This window comes from Melanerpes formicivorus, unplaced genomic scaffold (genome assembly GCF_026170545.1).
Source record: "Melanerpes formicivorus ecotype bairdi unplaced genomic scaffold, bMelFor1.0.p_v2 SCAF_68, whole genome shotgun sequence".
Taxonomy (NCBI): Eukaryota; Metazoa; Chordata; class Aves; order Piciformes; family Picidae; genus Melanerpes; species Melanerpes formicivorus.
The window spans coordinates 3,433,912-3,460,329 of NW_027142420.1; the positions used below are offsets into that span (position 1 = coordinate 3,433,912).

The window sequence follows — 26,418 nt, forward strand, 5'->3', positions numbered from 1 at the left end:
TTCTCCTTGAGTCTAAACCTCCCCTGGCGCAGCTTGAGACTGTGTCCTCTTGTTCTGGTGCTGGTTGCCTGGGAGAAAAGACCAACCCCCTCCCGGCTCCAACCACCTTTCAGGTAGTTGTAGAGGGCAATGAGGTCTCCCCTGAGCCTTCTCTTCTCCAGGCTAAACAACCCCACCTCCCTCAGCCTCTCCTCATAGGGCTTGTGCTCAAGGCCTCTCCCCAGCCTTGTTGCCCTTCTCTGGACACGTTCAAGTGTTTTGATGTCCTTCTTAAACTGAGGGGCCCAGAACTGGACACAGCACTCAAGGTGTGGCCTAACCAGTGCAGAGTACAGGGGCACTATGCTAAGATGCGGTCGCCAAAGTCCGGCCATTCGTTCTCGCTCTTCCTAGGAGAGGCTGCTCCTGAGTTAACGCTGATGCAAACCGTGGCATAGGAGGAAAGGTTTGCCGAGTGGTTTGAGGGCAGAGGTGGCCACAGCTGGGATTAGAAGATGGAGGGGGCTTGGGAAAGCCGTTCCTTCACCATCATTCATTCAGACAACGTGCCCTTCAGCGGCACAGCAAGGCCTCGTGCTTTTCTCGAATTAGGGAGATTAGCATGAAGCGCATAATGCGGGATGATGGAATTTGTCATAATTTGCATTGTCCTGGAAAGATTCAGTTTGATAGAGCGATGCGTCTCGGAGCATGTCATGTCCCACGGGCAGGTCATGGAGGAAGCTCGGCAGAAATAATTCCGCGATCTGTGCATCAGTTGTAAAGGCCTCATAACCGATTTGTCAAAATAAAAAGAGGAGGGGGGGAGGAAAAAAGAGAGGGGGGGTGGGGAGCTAAAGGAAAAGAAAGGTGGAGGTCAGGAGAGTTGAAGGAGGTGGGCACAGGGAGAGGTTGGGTATAGCAACGGTAAATTAGACCTGCGCAATAAACGCTCGCGTTGGCTCGACGCTTGCCCGGCGACCGCTCCCAATTTCTGTCCCCGCAGAGGAGCGAGGAAAGGAAATCTTTCCCTTGGCGGCAGGGGGAAGTTTGCTTGTGGACATTCCTCGCAGGAACCGTCAGCCACAAGAGCTTGAGGATCAGTTTGCTGAGCGATTGCTCCTGACCTTGGTACTGTTCCCGAAGTGCAGCTAGGAAAGGATGATCGGCACGCCGCTGACAAAACGGACGTGACAGTGTTACTTATCCGCGGCGGCCTCGCTGGCGGTGGGCATGCCGAAGTCAGACAGGCAAAGGGAACACGCTTATTTACAGTAGCAATAGCAAGAAGAAAAGGTCCAATGTCAGGAATTGACCATGGTTTATTTCTGGCCCATCTGACAATGAAGCAACAGACTTTTGGTATTTAGAAAACCTCCTCTGCCCAAGAAGGTTATGAGTGGCGCTCGGAGGTTATGTTATTTACCATTTCACTCTCTGCTCCTCCTTGAGGAAGACTTTTTTTTGTGCAGGGCCTCCTGTATTTGTCTTTCTTTATACATTTCAACCAGCAGATTAATGCCGGCGGTTCGGTAACGCTGATCTTCTGTGACAGTTGAGCATTGGAGAGTTGAGGATCTCATAACAACATAAAAATTAGAACAAAAAAAATGGAGGGGGGGCGGAAATACGAAGGAAATTGTCACTTTTGAGGACCTCCTTGGCCACCCGTGGGGTTCAAATAATTCTCCCTAGCAGAGGTTGATCTCCAGGCTGCTGTCTTTCACCTGGTTATTATTGTGGAATTCTGGTATTTGAAAACTGAATTACCTTAGGGTACAAGTCAACAGAAATAAAGCTCTCAAGATCCAGGACCTGGAGTCAAGATACAGCTGAAACTACTAACACTGCACAAGCACAATTTGGGCAAGTGTCTGGTGGGAGTTTTGGGGAAGAAAGTATTTATAGAGTTCTGCATAATAAACATGAGTCAATAATGTCAGCCCACAGCAGGAATGGGCGATTCTATTCTATTCTATTCTATTCTATTCTATTCTATTCTATTCTATTCTATTCTATTCTATTCTATTCTATTCTACTCTACTCTACTCTACTCTACTCTATTCTACTCTATTATTCTATTCTATTCTATTCTATTCTATTCTATTCTATTCTATTCTATTCTATTCCATTCCATTCCATTCCATTCCATTCCATTCCATTCCATTCCATTCCATTCCATTCCATTCCATTCCATTCCCTATAACTTTTCGACTGCAAAACAGTAGCTGTCTTTGTAGGTTCTCCCAGGTTGTGATCTCTTTCTTTTCCATAATTTACAGCTTTGGTTAAGTTTTTAGAATCACACAATCATACAATTGTTAGGGTTGAGAGGACCTCAAGGATCATCCAGTTCAAACCACCTGCCACAGGCAGGCACACCTCACACTACAGCAGGTTGCTCACAGCCACATCCAGCCTGGCTGCAAAAACCTCCAGGGATGAGGCTTCCACCACCTCCCTGGGCAACCTGTGCCAGGCTCTCACCACCCTCGTGGGGAACAACTTCTTCCTAACATCCAATCTGAATCTACCCAATTCTGTATTTGCTCCATTCCCCCCAGTCCTATCACTGCTTGACCCCTCTTTTAGTCCCCCTTTTAGATGAATTGCTGTGCTAGTCAGAGTTCATAATGATGTGTGATGCTTTCATCCTGTCTATAGGTGACAAAAAACCTACCTCTCATATTACACTGGCACCTCAGATCCTGTAGTATTTAGTGTTGTACTGTGCATGGTGAAGAAAGACTCTCTTCAGAAGCCAGAGTGTGTTTTTCCTACTTTGCTGGGTGATCTATGCTGATTATATATTATTTTTAGTGATAGAAAGATGATCCTTGCACCTGTGTGTTTAAAGCTTGGTTAATGCAGTTAATACTTTGATGTTAATATATAATGATGATGGGTAATGATAGGACTAGAGGGAATGGAATAAAACTAGAAATGGGTAGATTCAGATTGGAGGTTGTAGCCAGCTGGGGGTTGGGCTCTTCTCCCAGGCAACCTATGACAGAACAAGAGGACACAGTCTCAAGCTGCACCAGGGGAGGTTTAGGCTGGATATTAGGAAGAAATTCTTCCCAGAAAGAGAGATTTGCCACTGCAATGTGCTGCCCAGGGAGGTGGTGGAGTCACCATCCCTGGAGGTGTTTAAAAAGAGCCTGGACGAGGCACTTGTTGCCATGGTTTAGTTGATCAGATGGTGTTGGGTGATAGGTTGGACTTAATGATCTTGAAGGTCTTTTCCAACCGGCTTAATTCTGTATTCTGTATTCAAAGAACCAAGAAAGGAAAGAAAATGTAGAAGGGAAGTGAAACAGGGGAATAATGTAGAAAAAATACTAATTTTCATAGCTATATGAAGACTTTACATCTCATTACAATTATAGCAGTTTGTGAAGAGGAAAGTAAAGTCCCTGTCCAGAGTGCAAAGTGTCCCTTTCCCACAGACCATTCAGTGTCCTCAAATGAAATAGGATAAGGCAGGTGAGCAGCAGAGAATCATAGCATCAATAATGTTGGAAAAGACTTCAGAGATCATCAAGTCCAACTTATCACCCAACACCTCCTGACTTACTAAACCATCACTTCAAGTGCTTCAGCAACAGAACAAGAGGACACAGTCTCAAGCTGTGCCAGGGGAGGTTTAGGCTGGAGGCGCGGAGAAAGTTCTTCCCAGCAAGAGAGATTGGCCATTGGAATGTGCTGCCCAGGGAGGTGGTGGAGTCACCATCACTGGAGGAGTTCAAGAAGGGATTGGATGTGGCACTTGGTGCCATGGTCTAGTCATGAGGTCTGTGGGGACAGGTTGGGCTTGATGATCTTTGAGGTCTTTTCCAACCTGGTTGATTCTATGATTCTGTGAGGAAGCAGGAGAGAGCTATGGATGAGTGAGACCTCCAGTATGGCTGGTGGAGTTTTCCCTCCCTGAGAGTGAGCACCAAAGTGGACTAAAGATGGGCAGCTCCAAGTGACTGGTTTACTTTATCACTCTCAATCCCTCCATCACAGTATCACAGTATCACTAAGGTTGGAAGAGGCCTCAAATATCATCAAGTCCAACCTGTCACCACAGACCTCACGACTAAACCATGGCACCAAGTGCCACATCCAATCCCCTCTTGAACACCTCCAGGGATGGTGACTCCACCACCTCCCTGGGCAGCACATTCCAATGACGAATGACTCTCTCCATGAAGAACTTTCTCCTCACCTCGAGCCTAAACTTCCCCTGGCACAGCATGAGACTGTGTCCTCTTATTCTGGTGCTGGTTGCCTGGGAGAGGAGACCAACCCCTTCCTGGCTACAACCACCTTTCAGGTAGTTGTAGAGAGCAATGAGGTCACCCCTGAGCCTCCTCCAGGCTAAACAATCCCAGCTCCCTCAGCCTCTCCTCATAGGGCTTGTGTTCAAGGCCTCTCACCAGCCTTGTTGCCCTCCATGTCTGTGTCTTTCCCCAGCCATCCCTCCTGTGCAGAGTAGCACATTACTGTAATTCACAAGAAGTATACTCAGTGCTTCAAAGCACGTAAATGATGGTGGTGGGTCTGAAACACTGCTAGTCTGCCTTGGCACCTCACCACCACTTTAACCATCCTCCTTTCTTTTACCTTTACACTGTGTGACTGCTCACAATTCAATTGTTTTCTGTGCTAAGCAGGAGAAGCCTCTGTTTCTATTTCTCTCCTAGCTTTAGGCACAGTTTTTATTCCTGTGTTTATTATTTTTCCCCTCTCTCTCTGATTATAGGAAATCATTCTCCTTGCAAAAACACAATCATAATATAATCATAAATAAAAATCACCCTCATCATTTAACCAGTGTTCAGGAGGGCTCAGCATGACAATACTTCAAAATAAAAACCCTTTCTTTTCAGTGTACTGCTTCTTAACTACCTGTATTTTCACATGGAGATTGTAGCTCATAACATTCTCTGTTTGTCTGAGTTCTGCATTTCTCCATGGGAGCTGCTGGCTGCTGAGCAACTGTGAAAATCTGGTCATAAGTAAGGGAGACTCAAAACCTCAGAAGCATGCATGGTGTGCAACATGGATAATGCTGTACAGTACCTTCATCATTGATATCTTCATCAATGATATCGACAGCCAGATTGATCTCGAAAGCTCACCCCTGCCTGAGCCAGTATTACTTAGAGTAGGTCACACAGGAACATATCCAGGTGGGTTTTAAATGTCTCTAGAGAAGGAGACTTCATAACCTCTCTGGGCAGCCTGCCCCAGGGCTTTGGCACCCTCACAGAGAAAAATTTTTTCCTTATGTTCCTGTAGAACCTCCTCTGCTCCAACTTGCATCCATTGCTCCTTGTCCTATCATTGGACATTGGTTGAGGCCCCGTCCCTGGAGGTGTTTAAGCCCAGGCTGGACGAGGCTCTGGCCAGCCTGATCTAGTGTGGGGTGTCCCTGCCCCTGGCAGGGGGATTGGAACTAGATGATCCTTGTGGTCCCTTCCAACCCTGAATGATACTGTGACATCAGGGATCAGAGCCTGGCTCTGTCCTCCTGACATTGCCCTTCACATCTTTATAAACCTGAATGAGGTCTCCCCTAAGTCTCTTCTGCTCCAAGCTAAAGAGCCCCAGCTCCCTCAGCCTGTCCTCAGCAGGAAGATGTTCCACTCCCTTCAGCATATTTGTGGCTCTGCACTGGCCTCTCATGGGCAGTTCCCTGAGGTCCTTCTTGAGCTGAGGGGCCCAGAACAGGACACAATATTCCAGACGCAGCCTCACCAGGGCAGAGCAGAGGGGCAGAGTTACTGAGGTTGTTAAGTCTCACTAGTCATTTACTTTGATTAGAAGCTCTGCATCCATCTTTCAGCTCTGAACCTGAACCTCTGCTTATTTGAAGCGTATGAAACCAAAGTGAGAATTGCACCAAATGAAGTGATTTGTCTTGTGTCGTTGCTGTGCTTTAAAACACCATGCATATAAAAATACCAGCTGCAAATCACAGTCTCTTCTCCCAGCTCCCTGTAGTTTGCACTGACTTGCACAGGCTTCTGAAATTTATACCAGCCTGTGAATCACTCCAAGGTTCTGTCCAGGGCCTTTCAGATAGGGAGCCAACTCTTCTTTCCCCAACAGGTTAGGCCCTGGGATTGTTCTAAAGAGCTTTTTTTTCCACAGGAGGGATTGTTTTCTTAGCAAGAATGCATTTAGCTGTTAGGGATCTAATAATCCCTTCAAAATGAGAAATCTCAGTTACAGGGGGTTTTTGTCAGATTTATCTTTTCATCTTTGTGGGCCCTGTTTCTCTCCTGGAAGACTTGAAATGCTCTCTATTAAGTCTGTAGGTATGAAAAGTTAAAAGTCTGAGAGAGCTGGGACTGTTTAGTCTGGAGAAGTGAAGGCTGTGAGGAGATCTTATCAACATCTATACATACCTGGGGGGTGGGTGGGTGTCAGGATGAAGGTGCTAGGCTCTTCCTGGTGGTGCCCAGTCACAGGACAAAGAACAGTGGGTACAAGCTGGAACACAGGAGGCTCCACCTCAGCACGAGGAGACACTTCTGTATGGGGTAGGGTAACAGAGGACTGAATCAGGCTGCCCAGAGTGGTTGTGGAGTCTCCTTCTCTGGTCCCTTCCAACCCAAAGCATTCTATGGTCCTATGTCTCTTCCAACCTGGTCTATTCTATTCTATTCTATTCTATTCTATTCTATTCTATTCTATTCTATTCTATTCTATTCTATTCTATTCTATTCTATTCTATTGCAAAACATGAACCTTTATCACTACAGCACTTTGTTTACTCCTACTGTGACTCTATTAAGTTCTCAAGCTACTATGCCATGTTCTTCTTTCAAACTGTCTGACTGCTCTCACGATGCAGAACAACTTTGACTTAGCTGTGCTATTTCAGAAGGCTGCACAGCAGTACTCTGTCAGCTGCAAAGCAAATGACTCAGCTGTCCTGGAGACTAAACTCCAGTGTCCCCCTGGAATAACTTTAAGCTGTAGTGACAGAGTGACTTCCAGGAGCTCTAGGGTGATGCTGTGTACGTTTGTAAATAGACATTGTGCTTAGGTTTCCAGAGCTGTTAGTCACATACCCTTCAGGAGCAACTTCCTGACTATTGAAGGCTTACTGTGGATTGAAATGCTTTTTAATGTGCTTGGAGGAATTAGAACTAAAAACATGTTTCTGAGGATAGAAACTGAATTCTGGTTAGGAATGTCACCTGCCACGCTTCAGAACACAGAATCACAGCATCAGAGAATGTTAGGTGCTGGAAGGGACCTCTAGAGATCATCCAGTCCAACCCCCCCAGCCAGAGCAGGATCACTTAGAGCAGGTCACACAGGAACACATCCAGGTGGGGTTTGAATGTCTCCAGAAAGAGAGGCTCCACAACCTCTCTTGGCAGCCTGTTCCAGGGCTCTGGCACCCTCGCTGGGAAAGTTTTTCCTTCTGTTCACATGGAATCTCCTCTGCTCCAGCTTGCACCCAGTGCCCCTTATCCTATCACTGGACACCACTGAGCAGAGCCTGGCTCCATCCTCCTGGCACTGCCCTTCACATCTTCATAAACATGAATGAGGGTACCCCTCAGGCACTTCCAAGCTAAAAGGACCCAGCTGCCTCAGCCCTTCCTCTTAAGGGAGATGTTCCACTGCCTTCAGCATCTTTGTGTTGTCTCTATTGCTGGGTTTATGGTATACAGCTATATGCACTGTTTTACTGATAGTTCAGACAGGCTGGGCTAATATCTAAAGCACTAACTGCTCCAGGTGGACCATGAGAGGTAGAAAGATCACAGGATGTTAGAGGTTGGAAGGGACCCCTGAAGATCACTGAGTCCAACCCCCCTGCCAGAGCAGGACCAGAGAATCTAGCACAGGTTGCAGATCTGTGATGCTCACTGGAAATGCATTATTGCTCTCATTGTTCATTTGTCTTCTGATGGAATGCTGCCTGTTTGTGTGAAACTTCCCTGCCAGGGAAATTTCTGCTCCTGTCTTTTCTGAGAGGTGCAAAGCAGGCTTCCTGTCTGAGGAGAGCAGGGTCACAGAACAGCAGGGGTTGGAAGGTTCATAGTATCATAGTATCAGTCAGGGTTGGAAGGGACCACAAGGATCAGCTAGTTCCAACCCCCCTGCCAAGGGCAGGGACACCCCACACTAGATCAGGCTGGCCACAGCCTCATCCAGCCTGGGCTTAAACACCTCCAGGGACAGGGCCTCAACCACCTCCCTGGACAACCCATTCCAGGGCTTCACCACTCTCATGGTGAAGAACTTCCTCCTCACCTCCAGCCTGAATCTCCCCAGTCTGAATCTCTTACTCCATCAGGGTACATGATTTCATAGAATCACAGAATTGTCAGGGTTGGAAATGATCTCAAGGATCATCTAGTTCCAACCCCCCTGCCATGGGCAGGGACACCCCACACTAGATCAGGCTGGCCAGAATGAGAGAAGAAAGAATGAATGAATGAATCAATGAATGAATGAGAGAAGAAAGAATAGATTTAGCTGTACAGATGTTCTGAAAAAAAAGCACAGAAACCAAGCCTGCCATCTGTAAACAGAATTTTGCCACATGAACCAGAGCTCCCCTGTAAAATCATACAATCACAGAACTGTTAGGGTTGGAAGGGACCTCAGGGATCATCTAGTTCCAACCAAAATGTTGCAGGTGTGATGATGTAAACAGAGAAAGATTTCTTATAATGGATATAGAAGAGGTGAGATTGAAGGCTGTGCAGCCTGACTGACACTTGGGAATAGCTTGCTGGTGGCAAAATTAATACAGCATTTTAACTGAGATGTTTATAGTCTGATTCCTCCAAAGGGCTGATTCTCTTGTATGCATCTCCTGTAGGCAAAACTCAGTAGCTGTTTCTAGCACATTTCATCACAAATGGCTTTCCTACACTGCTCACGGAGGTCCTCCTGCTCTGCATGTCAGCTCCCTGCCTGGGAGGACAGGGGGGGATTCTAAAACTGACAATTGAACAAGAAGGGCTTCCTGTGGAGGCCAGGATGAGTGTAGTAAATAACATATTAGCACTAACTGCAACTGTATTATTGAGAAGGGTTTGATTTACTTTTTGTCAGGTTGGGGTCATGCAACTAATGTGGCTTACAAATTGTGCTGTGACAAACGCTCTCAGATCACAGACACTTGATTTTATTCCCTGCTGCTTTTACTTAGCTATCATTTTCCTGCCAGATAAGTGGGGTTTTTTTGTCATGCTAAACTGGACTTTGACAAATGTTACCCACTGTAGCTGATTCCTGGAGTTACTAGATGCATCCTCAGCCCTTGGACAAAAAAAATGCAGGAAGGTAAAAGGAGAGATGGATAATAAGATGTTTATTTGGGACTGAGTTCTCCTGAGGCAGTAGCAGCAGTCTTCTTCTAGTGGGACAGAAAGGCTTTGATTATTCCTTAACTGGATGGCTTACTAAACATTTGCCAAAACATCTTCTTGCTGGGCCTTTCCCTCACCTGAAGGAAGCTGTCAGATCCTATTCTGTGTTTGAAGAGATAGTTTCATAGTTTCATAGTTTCATAGTTTCATTCAGGGTTGGAAGGGACCACAAGGATCATCGACCACCTCCCTGGACAACACATTCCAGGGTTTCACTACTCTCATGGGGAAGAACCTCCTCCTCACCTCCAGCCTGAATCTCCCCACCTCCAGCTTCATTCCATTCCCCCTAGTCCTATCACTACCTGAGATCCTGAGAAGTCCTTCCCCAGCCTTCCTGTAGGCCCCTTTCAGATACTGGAAGGCCACAATTAAGTCACCTGGGAGCCTTCTCTTCTGCAGACTGAACAGCCCCAACTCCTTCAGTCTGTCCTCATAGGAGAGGTGCTCCAGCCCTCTGATCATCCTTGTGGCCCTTCTCTGGACACGTTCCAGCACCTCCACATCCCTCTTGTAATAGGGGCTCCAGAACTGGACACAGTACTCCAGGTGGGGTCTCACCAGGGCTGAGTAGAGGGGGAGGATCACCTCCCTCGACCTGCTGGCCACACTTCTCCTGCTGCAGCCCAGGATCTGATTGGCTTTGCGGGCTGCAAGTGCACATTGAGAGCTCATGTTGAGCTTTTTGTCCACCAGCACCCCCAAGTCTCTCTCCTCAGGGCTGCTTTCCAGCCAGTTACTGCCCAGCCTGAATCCAGATGCCTGAATGATCTCAGTCATGTCTGTCTGCAGCTCACGTTGTGTCAAGTGCCAGCTTTCTTCCTTAGAACAGCAACAAATCTGCAAGGTTAGTTATTGCCTCAAGTCTGGAAATACAGCAATCAATTGAATTCTCTAAAAGAAATGTGGACATTAGGTAAAGACTGGATGATGGTGAGCTAACAAACATTCATTGGGGTTAACAAACACTCATTCTCCCAACTTCATTCTTTATTGCTGTCTACAACTACCTGAAGGGAGGTTGTAGCCAGGTGGGGGTTGGTCTCTTCTCCCAGGCAAGCATCACCAGAACCAGAGGACACAGTCTCAAGCTGTGCCAGGGGAGGTTCAGGCTGGATGTTAGGAAGAAATTGGCCATTGGAATGTGCTGCCCAGGCAGGTGGTGGAAGTAGCGGGGGGAGAAGACCCTCCCTAGACCTGCTGGACACACTGCAATTCACAAGGCATTCAGCAAAACCACTGGTTGCACATTCCTTTCACTCAACCCCATCCAAAACAAATGTTATAGATATCTCCAGCTCTGTACTGTGTGAAGGTGTTTGACTTAATCTTTTTTAATCTTATACAATGGCCAAAATGTTTTGTGAGAAGACAACAAAGTTTGAGAAACCTGTCCCCCAATCAACAGAGAATGATCATGAAGACTGAGAAGACTTAAGAGGGGATCTAATCAATTTCTATTAATATCTGAGGGCTGGTGTCAGGAAGGAAGGGACAGCCTCTGCCCACTTGTGCCCTGTGATAGGACAAGGGACAATGGATGTAAACTGTTGCATGGGAGATTCCACCTCAACATGAGGAGGAACTTCTTCACTGTGAGGGTCACAGAGCACTGGAGCAGGCTGCCCAGAGAGGTTGTGGAGTCTCCTTCTCTGGAGCCTTTCCAGCCCTGTCTGGATGTGTTCCTGTGTGACCTGTGCTGGATTCTATGCTCCTGCTCTGGCAGGGGCTTGGACTCTATGATCTCCAGAGGTACCTTCCAACCCCTAACATCCTGTGAGCCTGTGATCATGAGTACTATCACAATCAAGTTCTGCATCCAAACTACATCCCCAGTCTCATGCTGATCTCCATGAAAGCACTATTTCCCACATGGATTGGAGTTCATCTGCATGATAGGAAGTTTCATCCTCCTCAAAGATAGGAGTTTATAATCCTCCCCTACAAAAACTATGTTTTTGGCCACAGGCTGTTGAGAGTCAGGAAAATTTCAGCTAAGTGGTGAAAATGTCATTAACAAGATGTCTTTGAGTAAGTTAGAATGGGACTGTTTCAAATGTACATTCTGAAGCAGTGCAGAAATCAAGTGTCTTCTTACAACTAGAAGATACATCATAGAATCATAGAATGGGCTGGGCTGGAAGGGACCTCCAAAGGTCACCTAGTCCAATCCCCTCTGCAGTCCACAGGGACATCCTCAGCTAGATCAGCTTGCCCAGAGGCCCCTGTTGAGCCTCACTTTGAATATCTCTGGGGATGGGGCCCCAACCACCTCCTGTTCCAGTATTCTGCCCCCCTCATGGTAAAGAACCTGTTCCTAAAATCCAATCTAAATCTCCTCTTCTCTAGTTTGAACTCATTGTCCATTGTCCTGTCACTCCAGGCCTTTGTAAATAGTCCCTCTGCAGCTGCCTTCTTGCCCCCTTCAGACACTGGAAGACCACTATTAGGTCTCCCCAGAGCCTTCTCTTCTCCAGGCTGAACAACCCCAACTCCCTCAGCCTGTCTTTGCAACAGAGGTACTTCAACCCCCTGATTATTTTGTGCCCCACTTCTGTATAGAGTAGAGTAGAGTAGAATAGAATAGACCAGACCAGGTTGGAAAAGACCTTTGAGATCATCAAGTCCAACCTATCACCCAACACCATCTCATCAACTAATGGCACCAAGTGCCTCATCCAGTCTCCTCTTAAACACCTCCAGTGATGGTGATTCCACCACCTCCCCAGGCAGCACATTCCAATGGCCAATCACTCTCTCTGTATAGAACTTCTTCCTAACATCCATCCTAAACTTCCCCTGGCACAGCTTGAGGCTGTGTCCTCTTGTTCTGGTGCTGCTTGCCTGGGAGAAGAGACCAACCCCCAGCTGGCTCCACCCTCCCTTCAGGTAGCTGTAGAGAGCAATGAGGTCTCCCCTGAGCCTCCTCTTCTCCAGGCTAAGCAGCCCCAGCTCCCTCAGCCTCTCCTCACAGGACTTGTGCTCCAAACCCCTCCCCAGCTGTGTTACAGCAGTGTGCATGCCTGCATGGATTTCAGCTGCTGAAAGTTAATGAATCTTGGAGCCTGAATGACTGAATTCACTGTGGCTGTGTGGTGTTTCTTGGAGCACCAGAACTAACTGACCTGCTCCTTCTACAGTGCCTGGGTTTACAGATACTGTGTCCTTTGGGTAACGAGCTCCTACGCCTTGACACTTTTCATGTCTTAAATGCTTTTAATCACATGCTGCTCACGTTACATTGATTACCTGAAAGGATGGTGAAGCTTTAGTGATCCCTGTTTTGTCATGTAAGAACTTAGCAGTACCCATCAGGTGATGCTATTCAGTGTGACAGTTACTCAGCTTATACTTCAGGGAAGATATCAAAGCTACTATCTAGTCTGTAGTATAAGTGAGCTTTCATGATTACCAGTTAGAATTATTTGGAACTGCTCCCACCCCAGCGGCTCCACGACATTCATCTTTTCAAAAGGTTTTGTATTTCCCTTTTTTTGGTGTTTTTTTAGTCTTTTTAAGTCTTCAACTGCTGTTGCTAGAACAATAAATGTGAATACCTTTTTGCTTTTCTGTCTTGCATCTGTAGTACAAATAATGAAGTCTGAAATACAGCAGCTCACATGCATTGCAGAGAAATTGTCCTCTGGTATTCCTTCTCTGGAAGGAAATGCAGGAGGAGATTGTCATGCCTGCAGGTTTATTGGATGTTTATGTGAGGCCTGTATGGTTGTGCTGGTGTAGAGTGCTAGGCTCTTCTTGCAATAACTCGAAAGCCAGGGAAGTGACTGCTGGATTGACAGGATGAAAGTAGAAGTAATAAAAGGAGGGGAAAAGAAGACACCAGGAATTTACAGTTGAGGTGTTTAAAACTTCCTTATACTTCCTCCAGGTCATACAAATATAGAGGGAGTGTGGCTGACCTGACAACTCCAGATATTTTGATCAGCTGCTGCTTAGCCTTCAGCAGAACACCTCCAGGCCCTCCTGACTTAATCCTCATTTGTGACATTTCTGTTTAGCTTCATCTCTCTGATTCTCAGGGAGAAGGAGATGTTTACTATTACAATATAAAAAGTTACAGCTATGCCTATAGCACTTTATGGAAAAATCCAAACAAATGTCTTCTTTCATGTCTCCCCTCTATGGTGAGAGATGCTTGTACACAAAGTCATCCGTGACGGTGCTTGGAAGGTTCTCTGTTGGCTTAGCTAGAACTGGATTTTGCAGTAAGCAGAAGCGCAAGGCAGTGTTGCAGGAGGAGATCCTAAGAGAGAAAAGTAAAGGATGCAGGCCTGTGTCTTGTGTTGGGAATTCTTTCTGTCCTTTTCCTGCCCAGCTCCACTGGATTACAGTATCACAGTATCACAGTATAACTAAGGTTGGAAGAGACCTCAAGGATCATCGAGTTCAACCTATCACCACAGACCCCATGACTAGACCATGGCACCAAGTGCCACATCCAATCTCCTCTTGAACACCTCCAGGGACGGTGACTCCACCACCTCCCTGGGCAGCACATCCCAATGACAAACGACTCGATTGATGAATGTGTGCAGAAATAGGGAAGAGCCACAACCACTGCTTTCCCTGTGGTTTGTGAGGGTGTCTGGCTGACCGTTTGGCTGCAGTGGCAGCACCATCCCAGCCACTTCAGCTGCCATCCCTGTCAGCCCCAGTGAAACTGAATGGGTGCAGGTTTTTTGAGGAGGCATGCTTTAGACTGACAGGACCTCTGAGGGCAATGGATTCTAGGACAGAGGGCAGAATGTGCAAGAACAATACTTCCCACTTTCCGTTACACGTCTCAATGTCTAATGAGAAACTTGCAGTGATTTCGGCGCTGCCATCTGCTTTGTGTCATAGCAGGGAAATAGTAGAGATTTTCATTCACTTTGTGGTTTTTTTTGCAGCTTTACCCTGTATTTTAGTGGTATTTACACTTTCCAGAACCAAAGCAAGAAAAAACTTGACATCACCTTGCCTGCCTCGTACATTGCAGACCAGTTATGCATCTAGAGTAGAGTTATAAACTATGGCTGCAAACTAGGTTGCAAACAAATTTTGCCTCAGGCATGAACCATAAATTAAAGTAATAATCATCCCTGTAAGAGACAACTTTCCTCCTCAGCTCTTTGGAAATAAGGAAGAAAGTAGGTCAGAGGAATTTAGGATATTTTAGAGTACGTACAATATTGTATTGTTTGCCAGCACCTAATTTACAATTACAGAGCTGCATGAATATTGAAATGATTCAGCTTCCCATTATAAATGTATGTGGCAGTTTGGTTGTTGATCAGTTTATGAAGTTAATGCAAATGAAACTGTCTTCCTGTCAGCATTTGAAATCTATAATGCAGTCATGTTGTATATTCAGGGACAGGCCATTGACAGTCAATTAACAAGTTTGATTGGTATGTCAACTCATTCTTTTGAATTGTTAATAGTATGTTAATAGCATTCATTTCTTTGTGCAGTCCCATTTGCAGCTTCACAGTTACAGCTATTTTTTTTTTTTCTTTTTCATGATTCTGAGTAACCTAAAATAGTGCCTTAATAATAGATTATTAAACACCTGTCTGGTGTAGCTTAGGGAGGTTTTTCTAGACTGGGAGTTTGCAGTGGATCCCTTTGATATTCAAATCAACAAATGATAGCCTTTTTATTCAAAACGTAAGTTCTTTTGATGGTTAGCTTGTTAAGAAATATTCAGCTCCAGTCTGACCTGATCTGCTTTCCCATGGAAAAGATCTGATGCTGTTTGAAGGTTCATAAATGGAATGCCAATGACAATTTGTTGTTGACGTTTTGCTGCCTCAGCCTTCAGATGCTGCCGGTTGATGTGCCGCTTTAGCTTCGCCAAATAATGCTTGCAGGTAAATGATCTCCTGATTGATCAGGCAGTTTCAAAGCAAAGAGCTCTCTTCTGTGGTCTGTAGCCCTGGTTTTTGAGGCTTGGAGGGGTACTTTAAAAGATGCATCAAAGTTGACAGATGAGTCTGGAGGCAAGGAATGATGGGAGACAGCAGGATTCTGGGAATATTTTTTAGAGAATAACATATTAGTGAGAGTTTTGAAGCCCTTCAAAGGCCTATCAAACCAGCTCCCTATTGCAGAGTTATTCCTCCTTTACAAAGATAAAAACATATAAAAACTGAAATTGGAGACCCTGCTCATCTCTCCATTTCCTGTGTTGGGATGCTGGTGATCTGTTTTGTTGTCCTGTGGTGGTGCTGTAAAGGCCTTATGTAGGCTGAATTTCACCATTAGCTCCGCCTGCGTTCACTCCTGCAAAGTGTAGTTTCTGCAGAATCAAAGGATTCTGTCACTTACAAAGTCACAGTGTACAATGGGTAACATCATAGAATCATAGAATTAATAAGGTTGGAAAAGACCTCAAGGATCGTCAAGTCCAACCTGTCACCCAAGACCTCATGACTAATAATTATCATGGCACCAAGTGCCACGTCCAATCCCCTCTTGAACACCTCCAGGGATGGTGACTCCACCACCTCCCTGGGCAGCACATTCCACAGGCTAGCAACTCTCTCTGTGAAGAACTTTCTCCTCACCTTGAGCCTAAAACATTCCTTTACATGAGCTTATCCAGGCCACCATGAGTTAGCTTTACAAACAAGAAACAGAAATCTCACATGGGCTGTTTCCCAGAATCACAGAAACATTCAGGTTGCAAAAGACCCTCAGGATCACCAAGTCCCACCCAGAACCCTACTCTACAAGGGTCACTCCTAAACCATATCCCCAAATAACACATCCAAACCATCTTTAAACACATCCAGGCTTGGGGACTCCACCACCTCCCTGGGCAGCACATTCCAATCCCTGACCACTCTTACCAGGAAAAAATGTTTCCTAATGTCCAGTCTAAACCTTAGCCAGTTGTAGCTTGAGGCCATTCCCTCTTGTTCTGTCACTAATTACCTGTGAGAAGAGACCAGCAGCAGCCTCTCTACAATGTCCTTGCAGGTAGTTCTAGAGATCAATGAGGTCTTCCCTCAGCCTTCCCTTTTCCAAACTAACCATCCCCAACTCCTGCAGTTGCTCCTCATCAGATTTATTCTCCAGGCCCTTCACAGTTTCCTTGGCCTCCTCTGCACTGGCTCCAGCACCTCCACATCTCTCTTGTCTTGAGGTGCCCAAAACTGAACACAATACTTGAGGTGCGACCTTACCAGAGGTGAGTGCAAGGGGACAATCCCCTCCCTGCTCCTGCTGGACACAGCATTTCTGATACAGGCCAGGATGCCTTTGGCTTTCTTGGCCACCTGGGCACAGTGCTGGCTCCTATTCAGCTGCTTGTTTCTCCACATTACATGCATTACCCTTTCATACCTTTCTTCATTCCCTTCCTGATTCTGACATAAGTATTATTCTGAAGAATTAGGCTAGCATTTAGGAGTTCAAAACACAGATCAGAGAAATAGTTCCTTTCTCTTTGGTTTGAGCATTTAATTATTCACAATCAGCATGTGATTGGTTTATTTTGTTGAAGAGCTGTAAGATTTAACTCCTTCAGGCCTGAATGGCTGAGGCTGGGTGCTGTGAGCAGTTATGTTGCAAACACAAACCCTGGAGTCACACAGTGAATTGATGTGTGTTAACTAGACTTCCTTGGACTCCCTATGAAATAGCTTTTGCTGCTCGAGTTTGGGACAAACATTTACAGCACCAAAAATCCTCTCACAAAAGCCTTCAACCATTGCTTGAAGCCAGTAGATGAGCAGTCAAGTCCTGGAGCTTCAATCTTGTATGCAAATAGAATGTACAATTTTGATGAGACAGTTTCCCTCCCTGGAAATGTTGGCTTTTGGGGATACTTTTCAAACACCCTGCGCTTCCGAGCTGATAACTGGAAGCTCTTTCTGTTGGGCTGATCAAACAAACTATCAGACATTCATATTGTCATGCATAGTCATGTTTGCAGTTGAAGAAGCTATCATGTTCCAAACCAAAATGAGGCCTTTAAACTGTGCTCAGCATGATTTGTAGACTTTGATAGAGCCTCTCTGTTTGAAGAGGCACTCTGTTATTTATGAAATTCAAGTGCAAGGTTCAAACTTTTTCTGGTAGTCATGTCACTGGTGTTAGTTCTGTTGCATCCTTTGTGGGCTCAGTTAGCTTTTAACCATTAAAAAGCTGGGGAGGGACTTTTGAGTGTGTCAGAGAGTGATAGGACTAAGGGGAATGGAGCAAAAATAGAAGTGGGTAGATTCAGATTGGATGTCAGGAAGGAGTTCTTCCCCATGAAGGTGGTGAGAGACTGGCACAGGTTCCCCAGGGAGGTGGTGGAAGCCTCATGCCTGGAGGTTGGCTGGATGAGGCTCTGAGCAACCTGCTGTAGTGTGAGGTGTCCTCTGGTGCTGGCTACCTGGGAGAAGAAACCAACCTCTGCCTGTCTACAACCCTCCTTCAGGTAGTTGTAGAGAGCAATAAGGTCACCCCTGAGTCTCCTCCAGGCTAAGCAACCCCAGCTCCCTCAGTCTCTCCTCATAGGGCTGTGTTCCAAACCCCTCACCAACTTTGTTGCCCTTCTCTGGACTCGTTCCAGCAAGTCAACCTCCTTCCTAAACTGAGGGGCCCAGAACTGGACACAGGACTCGAGGTGTGGCCTAACCAGTGCAGTGTACAGGGACAGAATGACCTCCCTGCTCCTGCTGGCCATGTTTTTATATTAAAAAATATAAGTGGATCTGCCTTCCCCACATGATTTCCATTTTACCATCTGACTTCTCTTTTAACTAGCCTAAATAGTTGACAAAAATTGTGTTCCTACATTGCTGTAGGTGTTCTGCAGTGTAAGTCTGTGTGTGTTTTCTTCTGTGTTAAATATCTTTCATATTGTTCAATGCTTAGCATCTTTAAAAAATCCAGAAGCTAACAATCATAGAATCATAGAATCAATAGGGTTGGATCAGAGATCATCAAGTCCAACCTATCACCCAACACCTCCTGACAACTAAACCATGGCTTCAAGTTCCACACCCAGTCCTTTCTTGAACACCTCGAGGGATGGTGACTCCACCACCTCCCTGGGCAGCACATTCCAGTTGCCAGTCTCTCTTTCTGGGGAGAACTTTCTCCTCACCTCCAGCCTAAACTTCCCTTGGTGCAGCTTGAGACTGTGTCCTCTTGTTCTGGTGCTGCTTGCCTGGGAGAAGAGACCAACCCCCACCTGGCTACAACCTCCCTTCAGCTAGTTGTGGACAGCAAGAAGGTCTCCCCTGAGCCTCCTCTTCTCCAGGCTAAGCAACCCCAGCTCCCTCAGCCTCTGTTCACAGGGCTTGTGCGATGATCAGCTCATAACAGATTGAAATACTTGGAATGTCAGTAGGTAAAATTCATCATTGATTTATCATTCATTGTAAAGCTTCTCCTGAGCCTTACTATTTTGTAGGGATTTTTTTGTCAGGGAGGGGGCTCTTTCCACCCTATACTGGCTTCTAGCATACTGCTTAGAAGGATCATCAGTGTCTTAATCCAAGTACCTGAGTACATTTGAACAAATTAGAACAGTTGCAGAAGACAGTGAGAGATGAGTGGTGGTAGGATGAGGGGCAGTGGTTTAAAAGCAAAGGAGAGTAGATTTGGAATGGATGTTAGGAATGAGTTCTGCACCGTGAGGGTGGTGGAACACTGGAACAGGTTTCCCAGGGAGGTAGTTGAAGATCCATCCCTGGAGTTACTCAAGGTCAAGCTCAACAAGGCTGTGGACAGCTTGATCTAGTGGAGGATGTCTCTGCCTACGCAAAGGGGTTGGACTAGATGATCTTTGGAGGTTCTTTCCAACCCAAACCCATGCTATGATTCTATGATTCTGTGATTGTATCTCAGTGCAACTAGACATACCTGTACAGTTTAGTGCACCACCCTCATTTTGTAGAACTTGTTCCTAGCATCCAATCTACATCTGCTCACCCCTAATTCCAAACCCTTGCCCCTTGTCTTATCACTCCAGGCCTTTGCAAACAGTCCCTCTGCAGCCTTCTTCTTGTAGCCCCCTTCAGGTACTGGCAGGCTGCTATTAGGTCTCCCTGGAGCCTTCTCTTCTCCAGTCTGAACACCCCCAGCTCCCCAGCCCCCTGCTCATTTCCTCTGGGAAGTGGTGGCTATGTCTATTAAAAAACTGATTTCTGCACTAAACAATCTTTAATGTGCATGAAAGTTTTTTACTGTTGATTTCTATTTAGGTAGTCATAGCTACTAGTAAAATCCATGTGAGAGTGGGTATACATAGAGGCTAAATGAAGTACAGAGCCAGCCTATATGAGTAGACTGAGAGCTGTCACTTCTAACTGAGCAATGCTGTTATTACAGTTAACTATTTTCAGCTAAATTATTCTTAGTTTCATGGAACTGCAGCTTTCTGAGCTCCCAGCTCTCACAAGCTAGTATCTTAAAGTAGCCAGTGATATTCATGAGAAGCAAATGTGGAGGAAGCATATTAAGCCAAGTGGTGGCTGGGAACTGCCTCTTCCCTGTAAGAATAGGATGTCACGGTGTGAATGTGTTTCATACACTGTGAATTACTGTTGTGTGATGAACAGCTTTCACCTTTCAATACTGAGTATTTTCTCTGCCTAGCTGTCCCTTTTCTGTTTACAGTCACACTAACCCCTTCGACAGCTGGCATGAGGAAGGATTGGAAAGACAGGTAGGAATGGGACAAAAATAAACAAGTCACTCTTCCTAGGCTTTTATGACTGCAATCTTCAGTCTCTTTGGAGAATCACTGCTTTCCAGAACAGTATCCAGCCTTAAGCAGTAGCACTCTAGTTGTTCTTAGAAACTCCAACCTAGATATTTCTCCTGTACCTTCTTGGACTGCTTTATCACTTCAGTGGCACTTTAATTGGTGATTTAATTTGCTCTAAGTGGACATTCTCAGCAGAAACTTCAGCTCACATGGAAAGTGTATTATGAGACATTGGGGACAGAGTGGCTGGAGAGGATGAAATGGACCTGGGGGTGCTGGTTGACAGCAGCTGAACACCAGCCAGTGGTGTACCCAGGTGGCCAAGAAGGCCAATGGCATCCTGCCCTGCATCAGGAATAGTGTGGCCAGCAGGAGCAGGGAGGTCATTCTGCCCTGGCCACTCAGCACAGATTAGGCCACACCTTGAGTCCTGTGTCCAGTTCTGAGCCTTTCAGTTTGGGAAACATGTTGAGATGCTGGAAGGTGTCCAGAGAAGGGCAACAAAGCTGGGGAGAGGCCTTGAGCACAGCCCTGTGAGGAGAGGCTGAGGGAGCTGGGGTTGCTTAGCCTGCAGAAGAGGAGGCTCAGGGGAGACCTTCTTGCTCTCTACAACTCCCTGAAGGGAGGTTGTAGCCAGGTGGGGGTTGGTCTCTTCTCCCAGGCAACCAGCACCAGAACAAGAGGACACAGTCTCAAGCTGTGCCAGGGGAGGTTTAGGCTGGAGGTGAGGAGGAAGTTCTTCCCAGCAAGAGAGATTGGCCATTGGAATGTGCTGCCCAGGGAGGTGGTGGAGTCACCATCACTGGAGCCTGGACGAGGCACTTGGTGCCATGGTTTAGCTGATTAGATGGTGTTGGCTGGTAGGTTGGACTTGATGCTCTCGAAGGTCTTTTCCAAGCTGGTTATTTCTGTGGTTCTGTGAGATCACTCTCTTAGTGGATTGTATGCTTAGGTCTAAAAGCAGAGCCTAAAGTCTGTAATACAAACACACACAGGTATATAAAGTTATCACATTCTCTTTTCTCTTTATCTTCCCATAGCTACTGGCTGTACACAATTACCTTACAACCTCTCTCTCTCTTGTTACATGTGCTTTCCAGTCCCTTAAAACTGCAAGCCTAAATAGAGACAAATGTGGAAATGAAGGAGGGAGGAATGTCATGTGAACATGCAAGCTATATCTTCCTTTTTACTACATAACTGGCAGAGGAAGCATCCTGTTATGTTATAAAGCATGCTGTTATGTTACAAAGCTATTCTCACCAGAACACATTTCATATAATAATCATAAATGAACTGTGTGGGAACCCCAAGGGAATATTTCTGTAACCTCAGGTAAGGTTAGACCTTTTTCATGGACATTTTTCATTTAACAGTGGGTGAAATAAAAGTAGGGGGGGGTTAACTTTTATTCCTTTACCCTGTCAGCTTAAAATGCTTTTCATGCCCTGAATGAAGCTTTACTAGTCTGGAAACTGAAAATCTGTGTTGGCAATGAAAAGGAAAACCTCCTGGCTCCCCCAAAAAGTACTTCATCAGTTCAGAATAATCATCTGAAACTTTGGTATCACCTGATCTTTTACAGCATTTCTCTTGCAGCATGGCAATCCTACCTTTCCCAAGGGTGTGGAACCAGTCTGTGATGTTTTAGGACATCACAGAACCACAGAAAACATCCAGGTGGAAGAGACCTCAGGCATCATGCAGTCCAACCTTTGACCCAGCACTGAAGGGTCAACACTAAACCATGGCCCTAAGCACCAGGTCTACAGGCTGCTTAAACACTGCCCAGGATGGTGACTGCACCACTGCCCTGGGCAGGTCATTCCAAGGTTTGAAAAACCTCTCTGTGAAGAAATATTTCCTAACATCCAGCCTGAACCTCCCCTGGCACAGCTTGAAACCATTTCATAGTTTCATTGTTTCATAGTTTCATTCAGGGTTGGAAGGGACCACAAGGATCATCTAGTTCCAATCCCCCTGCCATGGGCAGGGACACCCCACACTAGATCAGGCTGGCCAGAGCCTCATCCAGCCTGGGCTTAAACACCCCCAGGGACGGGGCTTCGACCACCTCCCTGGACAACCCATTCCAGGGCTTCACCACTCTCATGGGGAAGAACTTCCTCCTCACATCCAGCCTGAATCTCCCCACCTCCAGCTTCATTCCATTCCCCCTAGTCCTATCACTCCCTGAGATCCTGAGAAGTCCTTCCCCAGCCTTCCTGTAGGCCCCCTTCAGATACTGGAAGGCCACAATTAGGTCACCTGGGAGCCTTCTCTTCTGCAGACTGAACAGCCCCAACTCCTTCAGTCTGTCCTCACAGGAGAGGTGCTCCAGCCCTCTGATCATCCTTGTGGCCCTTCTCTGGACACGTTCCAGCACCTCCAGATCCCTCTTGTAATAGGGGCTCCAGAACTGGAGGCAGTACTCCAGGTGGGGTCTCACCAGGGCTGAGTAGAGGGGGAGAATCACCTCCCTTGCCCTGCTGGCCACACTTCTCCTGATGCAGCCCAGGATCTGATTGGCTTTGTGGGCTGCAAGTGCACATTGAGAGCTCTGGTCCTGTCTCTTGATACCAACCAAGGAGAAGAGGCTGTCCCCTCCTCGCTCCAACCTCCCTTCAGGTAGTTGTAGAGAGCAATGAGGTCTCCCCTCAGCTCCTCTTCTCCAGACTGGACACCCCCAGCTCCCTCAGAAGCTCCTCCTCTGTTTCATTAGCCTAGGATAGGTGTTGCTTACCCTGGGACAGGTATTTGATAGAGCTGATGAATTAGAACGATAGAATAATAAACCAGGTTGGAAGAGACCTTCAAGATCATCACGTCCAACCCATCAACCAATCCAACACCACCTAAACAACTAACCCATGGCACCAAGCCCCCCTGGTACCTGAGAACACAGCCTGTCTTCTTTACTCCTACACTGAACTTGCTTCTAGTAAAGAGCAGTTGTGATTGAATCTAAACTGTTCAGCGCTTCTGCAGTCAAATTTTCTCCCTTGTTATGAATTTCTGTACTTCAAAATATTGTTGCCATATGTTCTGGCATGAGTTTTCATTTCTCCTAAGCAAAGTCTCTCTTTTTCCTTTTTTTCTTCTTCTTTTTCTTTTTTTCTTCTTCTTTTTTTTTTCCTTTCCTGCCTTTATTCCAACCCAATCTGTGTTCACTTTTACTGTTCCTGCTGGTGAACATTCTCATTTAGTACCCTCTGTGGGTTTCATTACCATGCTGTTAATCCCTTCCTCCACTGACTTAATGAAGATGTTAAACAAAATCAGGCCTCACACCAATCCCCACGGCACCCCACTTCAGTACCCTGGCACTTTCATTACTCTCTCCTCACAGACTATCAGCTACTTAACAGCATTTATCATTATTAGGGTTCAAAATAATGCCCAAACAGCACTGTATCAGATGTTTTAGGGATGCAGATGAATTGCCAACCGTTATCCTCCCTTAGCTGGGCACATAGAATTAATTTTAAACCCCCCAAGCAACTGTAGTGGACACAATGTGCAGCATTCATTGCATGTGCAGTAATCAGTGCTCAGTAACCCAACTTCATTTGCACTTTATACTTTGAGATATCCATCTTTATACTTTGAGATATCCTTCTTTATACTTTGAGATATTCCTCTTTTCCACTTTCCTTTTCTCTTCCCTGCCTCTGCCTTTACTTTGTGGTAAACACCAGGACTAGAGGGAATGGAAATAAAACTAGAAATGGATAAATTCAGATTGGATATCAGGAAGAAGCTCTTCCCCATGAGGGTGGTGAGAGATTGGAACAGGTTGTCCAGGGAGGTGATGGAAGCCTTATCCCTGGAGGTTTTTAAGGCCAGGCTGGATGTGGCTCTGAGCAACCTGATCTAGTGTGAGGTGTCCCTGCCCATGGCAGGGGGGTTGGAACTAAATAGAATACAATAGAATAAGAATAGAATAAGAAATAGAATAGAATAAGAAATAGAGAAGAGAAGAGAAGAGAAGAGAAAGAGAAGAGAAGAGAAGAGAAGAGAAGAGAAGAGAAGAGAAGAGAAGAGAAGAGAAGAGAAGAGAAGAGAAGAGAAGAGAAGAGAAGAGAAGAGAAGAGAAGAGAAGAGAAGAGAAGAGAAGAGAAGAGAAGAGAAGAGAAGAGAAGAGAAGAGAAGAGAAGAGAAGAGAAGAGAAGAGAAAGAGAAGAGAAGATTAACCAAGTTGGAAAAGACCTTCGAGAGCATCAAGTCCAACCTATCACCCAACACCATCTAATCAACTAAACCATGGCACCAAGTGCCTCATCCAAGCTCTTCTTAAACACTTCCAGGGATGGTGACTCCACCACCTCCCTGGGCAGCACATTCCAGTGGCAAATCTTTCTGGGAAGAATTTCTTCCTAACATCCAGCCCACACTTCCCCTGGCACAGCTTGAGACTGTGTGCTCTTGTTCTGGTGCTGGTTGCCTGGGAGAAGAGACCAACCCCCACCTGGCTACAACCTCCCTTCAGGTAGTTGTAGAGAGCAGTAAGGTCTCCCCTGAGCCTCCTCTTCTCCTCTTCTCCAGCTCCCTCAGCCTCTCCTCACATGGCTGTGCTCCAGACCCCTCCCCAGCTTTGTTGCCCTTCTCTGGACACCTTCCAGCAACTCAACATCTTTCTTAAACTGAGGAGCCCAGAACTGGACACAGGACTCAAGGTGTGGCCTAAGAAGTGCAGTGTACAGGGGCAGAATGACCTCCCTGCTCCTGCTGGCCACACTATTCCTGGTGCAGGCCAGGATGCCAATGGCCTTCTTGGCCACCTGGGGTGGCCTGAGGTCCCTTCTAACCCTAACAATTCTATGATTAAGGCTTTCATTCCTCACCCCCACCCCAGTTGTTTTAGAATAGGCCAATGTTAGTTCTTTTCTTTCATTAGTTTTGTTTGGCATCTTTATTCAGAGTGATATGAATAAGGAATGAGTAAATGATAATTAGTTGAGAGGTTTTACTCCAGCTTTTAGATAAGGTATGCTCAGAAAGCTGAGTGCTCAGCAGTTTGTCACAGTTGGCAGATTTTGCTCCTGTGCTTGTGTGAGAACTTGTGATTTTTAGGTTGTTTTTTTCCAAAAGCTTGAGAGGAAATAGAAGGCTCTACAAAAGGTGACAGATTAATAGTCTCAAAGACTAGAATTCCACTGTCCCAGGGAGGAAATGCAGCAAGGATGGATGCTCTTGGTAGCTTGATCATTTTCAGGTAGGGAGGCTGTGCTTTTTCTCATGAGAAAAAAACCTCTTTTAGGATGTAATGAGAGAGCTGCAGCCCATGGGTTGTTGAGTTGTTGTTGGGAGAGGGAGGGGCTGGAAGCACTGTGAAATGTGATTGATCAAGGCATGAATAGAGTGCCCAGGAAGGTTGTGGATTCAGTCTAGAGAAGAGGAGGCTCCAAGGAGACCTTATTGTGGCCTTCCAGTATCTGAAGGGGGCTATAAGAATGCTGGGGAGGGACTTTTTAGAAGGTCAGGGAGTGATAGGACTGGGGGGAATGGAACAAAACTAGAAATGGGGAGATTCAGGCTAGATGTTAGGAAGAAGTTCTTCCCCATGAGGGTGGTGAGAGACTGGCACAGGTTGCCCAGGGAGGTGGTGGAAGCCTCCTGCCTGGAGGTTTTTGCAGCCAGGCTGGATGTGGCTGTGAGCAACCTGATCCAGTGTGAGGTGTCCCTGCCCATGGCAGGGGAGTTTGAACTAGATGATCCTTGAGGTCCCTTCCAACCCTAACATTTCCATGTTTCTATGATTCTATGCCACTTCCCTGGGGGTGTTCAGGGCCAGATTGGGTGGGGCCTGGTCTAGTGGGACGTGCTCAGGGCAGTGGGTTTGGAGCTGTGTGATCTTTAAGGTGCTTTCCAACCCAAACCATTCAGTGAATCTGTGGATGTTTATGGAGGGTTTGTCCTTTATGTAAGTGAAGTCTTTGAACTGCCTGCTGTGATTTTCCATGAAGGAGCAGTCTGTGTGTACCCTGTGTGCCAAATGTGCCAGTGAAGAATATTTTGCCTCCATTTTCTTTTATTTCCACTCTGTGTATTAGAGATTCCAGGTGGAACAAAACAAGAGCCCTGTATAAGACCAGGCACGCTGTCATGCCCCACATGGATGTATTAGAGGGCAAACCTTTTTCATTCACCTTACTGGAACCTTCCCTAAATGTTTATAATTACAGAGGCCAACTTTAAAAGCTGGGTTTGGGTTTTGGGGTTTTTTTTTTTGTTTGGGTCTCATATTCCCTTGGAATGTGAGCATCAACTTTTGTGGTGGGTTTTGGTGGCCTTTTCTGGTGAAAATTTCTGTGTCTGCATCTTTGTTTTCTG

General features: G+C 46.1%; 1 protein-coding gene across 1 annotated transcript in view; it reads left to right on the top strand.

Annotated features, from left to right (window-relative positions):
* The window catches only part of DPH6 (diphthamine biosynthesis 6), a 224,724-nt gene that overhangs the window by 118,956 nt on the left and 79,350 nt on the right, over nucleotides 1-26,418 (top strand). The gene's annotated exons all lie outside the window — the stretch shown is intronic.